Raw genomic sequence first — 12,318 nt, 5'->3', positions numbered from 1 at the left:
GAAAAATTTTCCCATTCTTAGTCTCTGATTTTCTACATATTTTTAGACCTAAAAGATGTGAAAAAAGATTATCTCTTCTATTCAAATGGTAAGAGGGAAGGAGATCTCAATAATTTCCTCGTGTGTAAAACAATTCTTCAGTCCTTGCTTCTAGTTTATTTAAAGATCTCTTGGATATTTACAAACTTAATACTATAGAAGAAAAATATGATATTTTTCATATCTTTATATATAAAAATAAATATTTATTACTCCGTAAATACTCTAGAATAGTAAAATTTGTGTCAAAAATAGCATCTATTCAATACGCTGCTGGGTTTCTAACTTTGATGAAGTTATCAAATTGAGAAAGAGGAGGCAGAATATGAATCAAAGGGCAATATCAAGAAGGAGGCCGTCAGGAACCGATGGCTCTGATTTCTCTTACCACATGGTCATCGATTCCAGTACTCTCTCCTCTTCTCCATTTCCCTCAACTCCCATGTTTCATTTAAATCTTCTAAAATTCAATTACTGCGAATTGTCTGGTAGAATACACAAAAGTTGCAAAGGCAAAGTCCCATCTCGCCAAATTGATCTTCGCTCAGGTTTGTACGTTGAACTTGTTTTGTTACTATTACTTAAACATCGCTAGTTTTGTCAAAAATGGTTATTTTTAAGGTGTTGAGATGGTGTTAAATTAGTTGCTCAATAAGATACCACTAATTCATCATTTCAACTTGAATTGTGCCACCATTAACTAATTGACATTTTAGTTTAGGATCCAATAGGATACTGGGGTTTCCAATCCCCTGGTGTTCGATTCGTTCGTGATTGTGTTATTTCTTTCTTGCTGGAACATTGATATTGATAATTAAAATTAAAGGGAAGAAAGAAGAACCCCGATGCTTAACTATTTTATTATCTCGTTTTGAGCATTATATGCATTATGTTTTGGAATAAAAACATTTGAGCATATTGATGTATCATACCACAAAACTTCTGTCATGTGCTGCAGGTAGTCACTCAATTGATTATAGCAGCTAATGTATTTGTTTTATTAATAAAGAAGGAGCCTCCCAATAGAGTTTCCTATTCTGGCAGGGGAACTAGATTTGCTATTGAATCGCATTTGTGAGCTAATCAATTTGGTCATTCACCTTTCAATGGAACATTCTATCTTGTTATAATTAGGTCGAAAGAGAAGCCGATCCTACCTTTTGAAGTTTTATGCCTTTGGGTCGTTGATGTTGATCTTGTTGTCAGTGGCACATCTTGCTATGAGCAATCTCTCATTGGAGGTATGGTTAAGTATTTATTTATGCTAAAATGGGGCTACTAGTTGTTGTTTGAAGGTAGGTAGCTTGTTATAGTTCAACTTTCTCTATTTATGCCCAAAAACGAAAAAAGGTTCCACTTGTCGCTTCATCTTCCTTATCACTCTATTGTTGCCCCTTCTTACTATCACCATCCCCACCTGCTATTGCCTTTGTATCCTTTGTCGAAGATTCCCTGCTCCATGTTCACCAGTCTCGCCGTTCCCTCTATCACTCTATGGTTGCCTCTTTTTAGCATCAAAGTGACCAATTGATATTTTTTATCTCATTGTCCATGAGGTTGGGAAGTGACTTTGGTAGTGTTCCAAATAGTTTTCTTACAGGTTGATTGGTAAAGATGGAAGTAAAAGAATGCCATCAAGCACTAAGTACAATAACTTATTTGGGGTTCAAAAAGTACCATCTTTACAGCCTATCTATTTTTTCATTCCTTCGGAACTAGTCAACCACTTGCGGTGATCCTTCCTCAATTGCAAGTAGTTGGTCATTCTGTTGATTTAATTTGAATTTGCTTCTTTCTTTGATTTCATGCTATCATTTTGGCTTGATCAAAATAATCTAATGATCTTATTGTGTATTTGCTTTCTTCTTTGATATTTTGCCATCTTTTTTACTTGACCAAAAAGTAATCTAGTGATGTTATTTTCTAGACTTTCCAAAATTTTACAAGTTTGGATACTCTAAAGGTTGTCGTTGTCCTACTAGGTAAGCTTAATATTGCAAAGTTGGTTCATCATATGCTGCATACAATTGATCTATTGACCAAGTGCTTGTTCGGCAGGATTTGTAGTGCAACTTTTTGCTATTGGTACAACCATTTCTCTTATTAATAACATAGCACCTCCTAAGAGAGCTTTATGATTATTATTGTAACTATTGTTTATTCCCAATGTGTTTGACTGACTAAAGAGAGGGTTCTTATATGCAATGGCTTCTAGGTAGATGTTGTTGTAAGTTGCCTTTATAAATGCAATTTCTGAAAACTTTTCTGATTTAACATAATCTCATGAGCTTTTGACGTGTTCAACCATAGGTTGTTAGTATATCAGTCCGGATATCTTTATTTTTTATTTCCCTTCTCAGTAAATCTTGGACCGTTTGCTAATCTATCTATGTGGCTAGACTATTTTAGGTTGTCATTGTTTGTTGAGTGTGAATATGCAAAAGATATTTGTACTACATCACACATCAATAGTTTAACCTTGTATTGGGGGAATTTACAATGCTAATTACTAATACTGCAGGTAAACTTTCTGAATAGATTACTACTCAGTAAATTTGTGCTTTGTTCTACAGAAAGTAGTTCAATATGAATAAAATGTATGTTCTATTTTATTCCTTTTACAGCTTTCTCCGAATCACTTAAATACATGAGCATAATTAAGGATATGGATGGGGAGGGTATGGTGGGGCTGGACAAGCCTTAACCCGCAAAAAAATTGATGCACTCTGCACATTTAAGATTTTTTCAAATATTTTTCCTGCCCAACCTGTCACCCGGCCTTGCCCCAACCCTCACCCCGCTCTGCCCCATTTATGCTTTCATTGTTTCTCTTTATATTTTGCTTTCAGACCCACTTGTGGGATTACACTGGGTATGCTGTTGTTGCTTACCTTTTTCTTTATGGTATTTTCTTTATTTTCTTATTCATATAATATTCTTTGTTCTCCTTTTGACCATAAATTGTGTCACTGGTACAGTGGTATCATGTATGTAGTCTTTAAAATATATTCGCCCTAGCATAGTAGCATGCACATTATTCACGTACATAGTAAAACATAATTTCTAGCTAATTTTTTCATAAATGGCCCAGTGGTTTGGGCTTGGGACTTCCATGTTAGAGGTCTCAAGTTCAAAACCTTTTGCCAGCGAAAGCAAGGGGCTTGCCTTTAGGATCGAGCTCGTCGCACCAAAATTTCCTGGTGCGGGTTACCTCTCCGGTGTGGTTTGCGAGCTATTGTATAGGAGTGGGGGTTTTACCCTGTGCGCACCCTAAAGATAGCGGCCGTGAGTTTCCCTTGTCATCAAAAAAAATTATCCATTTTCACGCTCACATTTAACTTTGAGCACTGTTTTCCTGGTAACTTTAAGCATATTATTCTGCTAAATTTGTGTAGTTAATATACACAATACATAACAATTCTTCCTTCAACATATAATTGAAGCTACAGATTCAAAACCAAGAACCTATTTAGTGGTCTGGGCTTGACTAGAGAAGCTCCTGAACAGACAGAAAGTTAATTTTTTCTTAAAAAAATAAAATCCCAATTTAGCTGAGTATGTTGCATTTTATTCCAGAGCAAACTACTACAAGAGGCAGGGTATAGCCTTACCTCTTCAAATACAACTATAGAGACTATCCTACAAAAAATAGGCTATCAACAAAAAGGATTATTGCCTAGCACACCTTTAAAGGAGTAAAGACTTAACTTACAAAAAAATTGACTGTCATATTTGGTCTTAAAACTAGGTACATTGTTCTAATCCATATGGAAGGGTCCCTTGGCCCCATTTGGAAACTACTGGACCAAGAACTAGAGGTTGGTCGTTGAGTATTCATTGCCAATTATGCTAACATATCTGCAAGTTGATTAGCGTCCCTATAGCAATGAGCATACTGGGCATTAATCTGGACAAGCATGCTTGAAGTATCATCTATTATCTTATTCAGCTTCTAGTTGTTAGCCTTCCCTTCCCTCAGCATATTATTCACCAGCAATGAGTCAAACTCGACAATGAAATTAGAGAAGCCATCTTGAACACACTTATTTGGTCTAAACCAGGCTCCTTGAGCTTCTGCTAAATTATGACTATTGCATTGGATTGGTACTGAGTAATCCATGATTAAATCCCCTTGGTCATCTTTGAGTGCTCCCCCTAGGCCAGCCTTCCCATTGCCATTGTTGAAGCTTCCATCTGTGTTGAGTGTGAAATTCCATGTTTCTGGTCTTTGCCAATACACTTGGTGATTCTTGGGGATAGGTTGCAGTCACAAGCTTATCACATAAAGCTATCCGTGGCATTTTTAGCTTGCATTTTGGAATAGCTTTGCTTGTTGCTGCTTGTACAGTTCATCTTATTAGTTGTTCCATTTTATAGACACTAAACTTTTTCTTCCTTCCATAATAATAGGAGTAATATGAGGGATCAATTTATGCACATCATTTACAGCTCTACTTGCCACCAAGAGTATCAATTATGTAAATGGGATATGGTCTATGCTTAACACCAAGAGTTGCATCAAACAGATTCCAACTATAACTGGCTGCTTTACGTTCACTGAAAACATGATTAATAGTTTTATTTTCAGGGTCTATGCAATAATTACAACGAGAATCCACATATCTACCAAACATGGATATGACTTCCTCAAAGGGAAGTTTACCACAATCTCCAAGTAAGAAAAGACATTTTAGAAGGAACAAAAGAATTTCATACCTTTTTGACCAGAGGTTGTTTAGGTTTGTTATTTCTTACCAGATGGCAATCTGTTTTGTTAGAGTACGTTACACCATTTGCGAGGTCTCAAAACACTTGATCTTCCCTGTCTAGATTTCCTATCTCAATGTCACTAATGTGGGAAATGATGTTATCAAGGAGAAATAAATCTAATTTAGCCAGATTCCATTTTCCATCAAGGATGAACTCTTTAACAGATAGTTGAGCTTGTAGCCTCTTCAGGAACCAGATGAGCAAGTTGGCCTTTACGAGTCTACCTGAATTGATTTGCCGAATAATGTGACCCTCTGCCTTTTCCCTAACTTAAAGCATATGCGCCCGGCCATGGAATTTGCAAGTACCACTATTTGTTGATCAAGTGAGATATATTACAATATTTATGTTTGTAAAAGTGGACCAAAGAGGCATCCAAAAGTGTGACCTAGTGGTCAATGAAATGGGTTAAGAATCATGAGGTCTCAGGTTCAAGTTCCAGCAGAGACAAGAACTCTAGGTTATTTCTTCCCATGTGTCTTCTGTGGAAGGTGACAAGTATCCCCAGAAAAGTGGACGAAAGAGAGGTAGTAACCTAAGCCTCAACTATATTTTCAGGGCCAATCCATGACTAAGATCTTCAAAACTTATGATACCAATGCCTCCCTCATCCACAGGGAAACAAAGATTCTTCCAAGAGCTCCAATGATATACCTTCAGGAAGAGTCAAAGCAGAGAGAGTATATGTGGGAAGAGATTGAAGAACACTCTTAATTAGCACAATGTTGCCACAATAGGATAGTAACTGTTATGAACGGGCCACGACCAATATGGGCAAAACAGCCCAACATCGAATTAAGAGACTATGTTTGGGATCCAGGTTGATAAATACAACTTGGGAGAGAAAATTGGACATGAAAATTGAACATCCAGTGATAAATGATTTAGAAAATCTGGCATCCTATATGTTTGTTGAAATGTTTCTACCAGTTTCTGCAGTTAAGGGAGAATATAATGACCTTGTCATGTTTAATATGCAACTTGGACTTGGGATAGCCCGATGCTTGGAGGAGATGTTTGGAATGCTGTCAACTTGCACATATGTCCAACTTATAAACAGAGGTATAACTGATCACTTTAGTAGACTTGGTCGTGCTTCACTTATCGTAACTTTACAATTGTTTACACCTAACCATTGCGGGTTAGCATTTCCATTTGATCCTGGCTCTCGTTTAATTACTATGTTCCTTAGAGTTACAAGAAACTCTGTATTTTGTGTTTCTTCGAACGACTTGGATCATGATAAGTTAATTATGCCAACCTTGTGGAATTCTTACATTTGGGTTGATAACGTACTAGAGCATAATCTTCCTGGTTTCTTGTCGTATAAATCAAGAGTGCTTAGTAGGGAGGAGAAACTACAAGGGTTGCTTGAAGCATTGGCTGCACAATATTCGGAGCAGTTTCCCAATGTTCAGGTCAATAAAGATGATGTGCTCTTGTTTGCTATATTTGGTGTAGTTCATATATCAAAGTCAACTTTGTCGTATCTCGTCTTTGATTCTGGTGCTAAATTATTTATGGTACCCATTCCTATAACTACATCGTATATTTATGTATGGGATCGTGAGAAAAGTTTCGAGACCATGGCTCTATCAAATTATCCAGTGAAAGCAGAGGCGCTACAATTACAGGGATGTTCTATAAGTTCTGATGAAGCCTGCTACTGTCATTGCAAATTTGATGGAATAAACACTAAGATCTTATTCATTCCTCACCAAAATGTTTACAGTCAGCTTGATCCTTGATTTACTCACTAGCAGAGTTGGTTACTGCTATGTTTCTGGAGATGTCGAGCCTACTGTCTCTTCGATATCCTTCCTTGTTTCAACTCTACTAGTTGTAACAGTTGGTTTAAGTGGACAGCATTGCATTGTATATTCCATCAAAGTTGTTGTGTTCTTAAATAATGGAAGGAGAATTTTTTATATTGGAGAAAGCAATGATATGCCAGCAAGGAAGTCAATGGATGCGAAAATGGTTGTCCCTTATATTACTTTCGAAACTGTTGGGACTGATTTTTTATATGTTCCATGGTACACTAATCTACTTCCTATCCCTGAGGATACACTATCAACTGTTTTTGTTTTTTCAACTACTTTAACCATCTGTTACATGACCTTGAATTTACACAAATCAACTGTTGTAATGAGTTCTGTTAAGGATTTGGATCAACCATTTACTAGTGATCATCAACCATTGCTCTGGCTTGGAATGCAAAAGGGAGTATCTCATGTGTTGCATCTTGGTTAAGGAAGTGTTATCACACCACTCCCTTATGGAATTGAGACAGAGAAGCATGTTTCACTTTACGAGAGTGATAGTCTTTCATCGTTGTCATTGATCTATTTGAACCTTGAGGACGAGGTTCGTATTCAGGAGGGGGGTATTGTTATGAACGGGCCAGGACCAATATGGGCAAAACAACCCAACAACGAATTAAGAGACTATGTTTGGGATTCGGGTTGATAAATACGACTTGGGAGACCAAATTGGACTTATGCAACTTGTTGAGAAAAATGTCTAGTCCTCTCATCCCCTTTCAATGAGTTCTTCTTCTCATCCTTTTCTTCTACTTGTGTTCTTCAATTTCCATTTAGTTCTTAAATTCCTTTGTAATTTCAATTACGAGTTAGTGAAATAGACTTGTCGGTTGTTTGAATTTGAATTGAGTGGTCTTGTTATTGGGTTTGTTACAGTAACTTGTCATGCCAACCATTGAAGCCTCTAAATCACTTTATTAACCATATGATAAAAAAGTGCAGTCTTTTTCTACCAAATTACAAGAGGCATCCAAGATAAGTAAAGGAAAAGAGGACTTATTCCATAGTACTGGTACAATTTCTAATTTTATGGTCTTGTAAGCAAAAAATTTAGGAGCAATTAAGAAATAACTTTTATCCCAATTAACAAGTTTGCCAGAAATCACTATTAGGTCTAAAATCACCTACACAGTTAGAAAGACCATGACTTGTTTTTGCAGAGACCACATTTCTCTTTCAGTTTGAAATATACAAATTTGAAAGGCTATTCATGAGGAAAATCAGCTCTTTGTTAAGCTGGGTTTGTTGAACATATTAATCCTAGTCTGCCCTGCTCCTTGAAAATTTTTAAATATTGGTTGTGGTCTCTGCTTGTCCTGCCTTATTCCGCCCCTAAGCATAATGACTGATTCCTTCCTGCCTGTGTATGGATATGAAAAGCAACTGCATTTAAACCTTTCCCTGGTATGCTTATACTCATTCTGTATGTGTATAAATATTTTGTTTACGTATTAAACACAAGAAAATAAATAAAAGAATCACTGATTTTCCAGAAAAATATTTTCAAAACAAACCCAAAATAGTGCTTACTATACACACACAGGTATGGGGCGCTTACACATATACAGCGATTATAATTGAGAAACGCTATTGGATAACAAAGTTCAACCAACATGGGTTGTAGTGCAATGGTGAGACTTCTTCACCTTTAACCAGAGGTTTCGGGTTCGAGCTTTGGATATGGAGAAAAACCTGTTGGGAGCGTCACTCATTGAATGGGCCCTGCAGTATGCGATCCGAATTTAGTCAGGTTCTAATGTGAGCTCCAAACATCAAATGGAAGCGAAACCAAAAGAAAACAACGACAACAAAGTTCAGTGTAGCATATGATCTAATAGTACCAACCACCCATGCAAACAAAGTCTGTTGGGGTAAAGCACTGATGCAACTCATTGTCTCAAGGGCCCTATTGAAAGATGACAATCCATGGGCCTAAATATTAAAAAGCAAGTTAGCGATTGACTCATGCCTAGATGTGGCCCTATTCCTTGGGACAGATAACAATTTTTTTAGGTCAAAAATTCTACTTAAAGGTAACCCCAAACCTGTTTGCATTTCTTACGTCGTTAAACATTTCACAATTCTTTCACTGTCGCTTATATATCTCACCATGCTGTTAAAGTGATGTTCCCTCAAATATATGATGTAAAACACCGCCCTCATTTAGGGATGACGCTCCAAGAGGATTCTTGTTGCATCGTGAATCGTGCACAAAATTACCTTTACTATTAATGCATATCGAACATAACGCGATCAGCTAAAGCCCAAGTCCTGCTGCAGGGATATATCAACAAAGGAAGAACTAATAAAGTACACTTGGTGAAAGACAGGCTAATAACACTATATATGTTGTATATTTAACCTGAACAAATAAAAATTAACGTCACCTAGTAAAAAAAACATAGGAAGGAGTAGTATATTTTTTTAACATATGAAACAAGTGGGTGATGATGTTTGATTGTGAATTTGTAAAAAAAAGTTTTTTTTTTGTTTTTTAAATAAAAATGATGTTTGAAAATTGGTCCAATTGTGTTTGGTCATGTATATAAATTGGAGTTGTTTTTTTATTTTTGCTAGTAATTTGAAGTGAAAAAAAAAGTGATAATATTTTTTTTAAATATTTTTCAAATTCTTGAAAATTCTGAAATTTATCTTCAATAGTTGAATCTTGGGATTTTATGGCACAAACATAGTTATTTGAAGTTCTAATCCAAAAAAAAAGTGAAAAAAATTCATGGCCAAAAGCAAGTTTTTGAAACAAAATTTACCTATTTAGAAATCAAGTAAAAGAAATATTTTCTCAATTCCTTTTGGTTTGTTTGTCTGTTTTTTATTTGACACAACGTTTAAGAATTTTAAATTTTTTGATTTTAAATTAAAAATATATGAAATGTATCAAACTGTCTTTTAATCTTGTGATTTTAAATTTTTCATGTGAAAAATTGAAATTAAAAATCTAGTTGCCAAAATAAAAAAAGAAATATTCTTTCTTAAGTGGATTAAAAAAGAAATTAAAGCAAACAAATTAAAATAAAAGGAGTATAAGTTATAACAAATAATCACTCATGACAATTAAAAGGTATTTGCAAAGCTTTGGTAAAAACAGTCATTTTACCCTCAAAATAGTATTACTTTTAATTTAAATATGTTTTTTTTTCTTTTTAGTTGGTTTAAAAAGTTTTTTTTCTTTTACATAATAGTTTTTGATAGATGCATTATACGTGTATATCAAGTTATGTGTAATTTGATAGTATATGGCAAACGTAGCCGCGTCAAAGCAATGATTAAAAGAAAGTGACAAATTTAAGTTCCACTTTTCTTACTTATTCTTTAATTAGCAACCATTTATAGTTTATAAAGCAATGATTATGTGTGTTGCATCTATGCTATGATTAGGTATACCTAAATTAAAGTTATTCTGATAGTTCTTTCTCTTACCAATGAAAATTTATTTGATGACATGCCATTTTGCATCAAAAAGAATAGTAGTACTTTAAATTTCGTTAAACTTCATATTCACTCAACAACGACAAATTACACTTGAGTTTTGTAAGAAGAAGAAGTATAGAAAATTTAGAAAATTCGTAGTTTAAAATAGGAGAAAATTAAACTCTGTTATTTATAGCCAATAAATGGTTGTATTAGCACGTGTTTATTGTCCTTATTAGAAAAGTCGCAATCATTTGCAAAACTCACAATTCATCATCAGAAAAGTCACATCTCATTGGAAAGTGTAAAGGAATTAAACAAATGTATAAATGTGCCTTAATCATGATTAGTTAAAACTGTAATTATACACTGCTTAGTTAGTTGTGCAGATAGCTGAGTTAGTTAGTAATGTTAGCTTCTAGAATCAAGTACAATTAGTTACAAGTTTGTTAGAGTTGAGTCGGTTAGAAATATTGTATATAAGTGGTCCCATTGTATAGAATGAATCAATCAAAGGAAGTAGTACACATTCTTTTCTCATGAATATTTTCCAGTGTTCTTAGCTACATATAAGTGTTTTTAGCTTCTATGCAATTCGATCAATAATTCACTAAATTTCACATGGTATCAGAGCAAGGATCGATCATGGCTTCCATCTATTCAACAGTTTTGCTTAATTTTCAGCTATTTGTTCTTCTTTTCCTTTTGTTTCGATAGATAATTCTAAAGCAGTTGCAGGAACTCAGTTGAGTTCATCCATGGCAATTTCCCCAATTGATCATCTACATCCTCGCTACTTACATCGAGCAAATGCACCTGGTTCTCTTAATGTCAGGATCATGCTCATTGGAACTGACAATTATACTTTGTGGAGCAAGGCAATGCAATTGTCTTTGCTTGGAAAGAACAAAGTAGGCTTCATCGACGGATCAGTGATGAGGGATCATTTTTCAGGAAATTTAGCTCGACTTTGGGACAGGTGCAATGCGATTGTCGTTTCATGGATTCTCTGCAATGTAAGTAAAGAATTGCATAGTGGAGTTCTTTTTTGTTCAGATTCGCAATTGATCTGGGTAGATCTTAAGGAGAGGTTTAACACGGTTAACAATTCTAGGATTTTTCAACTTCATAAAGAAATTTTTACTTTAGTTCAAGGTGTTTCAGCTGTTTCTGTTTACTATTCGAGGCTTAAAGATCTTTTGGATGAATATGACTCCATTATGCCTCCTCCTTTGTGTAATTGCCCCAAATTAGAGAGTTTTATGATCACTTACAATATCAAAGGATGCTACAGTTTCTCATGGGCCGGAATGATAATTATAGTTAGGCAAGAAGTCAAATTTTGCTAATGCCTCAACTTCCTAGTGTTAATCAAGTCTATGCCTTGGTCAATCAAAATGAGAGTCAGAAGTTAGTTGCTGGATCAAGTAGGTTGGTACCTGAGAATATGGCTCCCACTTCCATGTTTACTTCTAGATCTGGATATCACAGACCTAAAAAACCTTATGCTCCCAATGCATTTTGTGATTACTGTCACATAAAAGGTTATTTGAGAAGTTACTAAAGTGTGATCACTGTCATAAAATTGGACATATCAAGATTAATTATTTTCGTTTAATTGGATATCCACCTGATTAAAAGGGTAAAAGAGAGGTAGCAGTGGCTGGGAATTCTGTTTATGATATAGGATCTGTGAATCCTCCTAATCATTATCCCATGCTCCAGGCTTGTGTGCCTTCTATTCAGGCTTCTATTCCTCAACAAGGGATGATGCCAATGTCAATGTTCACTCCAGGACAGCATCAACAGTTACTAAATGTTAGAGCAGACTTCTATTGATGAGACTACTGGTAGTGCTAATTGTTGACATCCAATTTTGGACCTCTACGATAGGAATTAATTTTCGAGCTTCTTTAATTTCAAACGATTTGAAATAATTAATTTTATGAAAAAATTCAAAATATGTTTCAAGATATTTTAAAGAATTTTACTCACTTTTTTATAATATTTTAAATAATGAATGTGTTTTATATCGTTACATATGTTGCTAATACATTTTACAAATATTTGAAAGCTATCTCAAAAAGATTTTTTTTTTATGCTTTAGTGATTTAGTTTAAATTATGGATATGATGTTGAATTATTTATTTTTATATTTTTAAGTTGATTATTTTATTCGATTAAGATTAAGAAGTTCATTAATTAATTTATATTAATTCATCTTATTTAGTTATTAACCAAATCCCCTAAACCCATT

At 34.8% G+C, this 12,318-nt stretch overlaps 1 pseudogene; it reads left to right on the top strand.

Annotated features, from left to right (window-relative positions):
* Nucleotides 1–364: 364 nt before the first annotated feature.
* On the top strand, nt 365–2,177 carry LOC125828279 (uncharacterized; annotated as a pseudogene).
* Nucleotides 2,178–12,318: the final 10,141 nt, after the last annotated feature.

The sequence above is a fragment of the Solanum verrucosum genome, unplaced genomic scaffold (genome assembly GCF_900185275.1).
Source record: "Solanum verrucosum unplaced genomic scaffold, falcon-dt-bn FXZP01000047.1, whole genome shotgun sequence".
Taxonomy (NCBI): Eukaryota; Viridiplantae; Streptophyta; class Magnoliopsida; order Solanales; family Solanaceae; genus Solanum; species Solanum verrucosum.
Note: the sequence above shows the minus strand (reverse complement) of the source record. Positions and strands in the feature narration are given on the sequence as shown.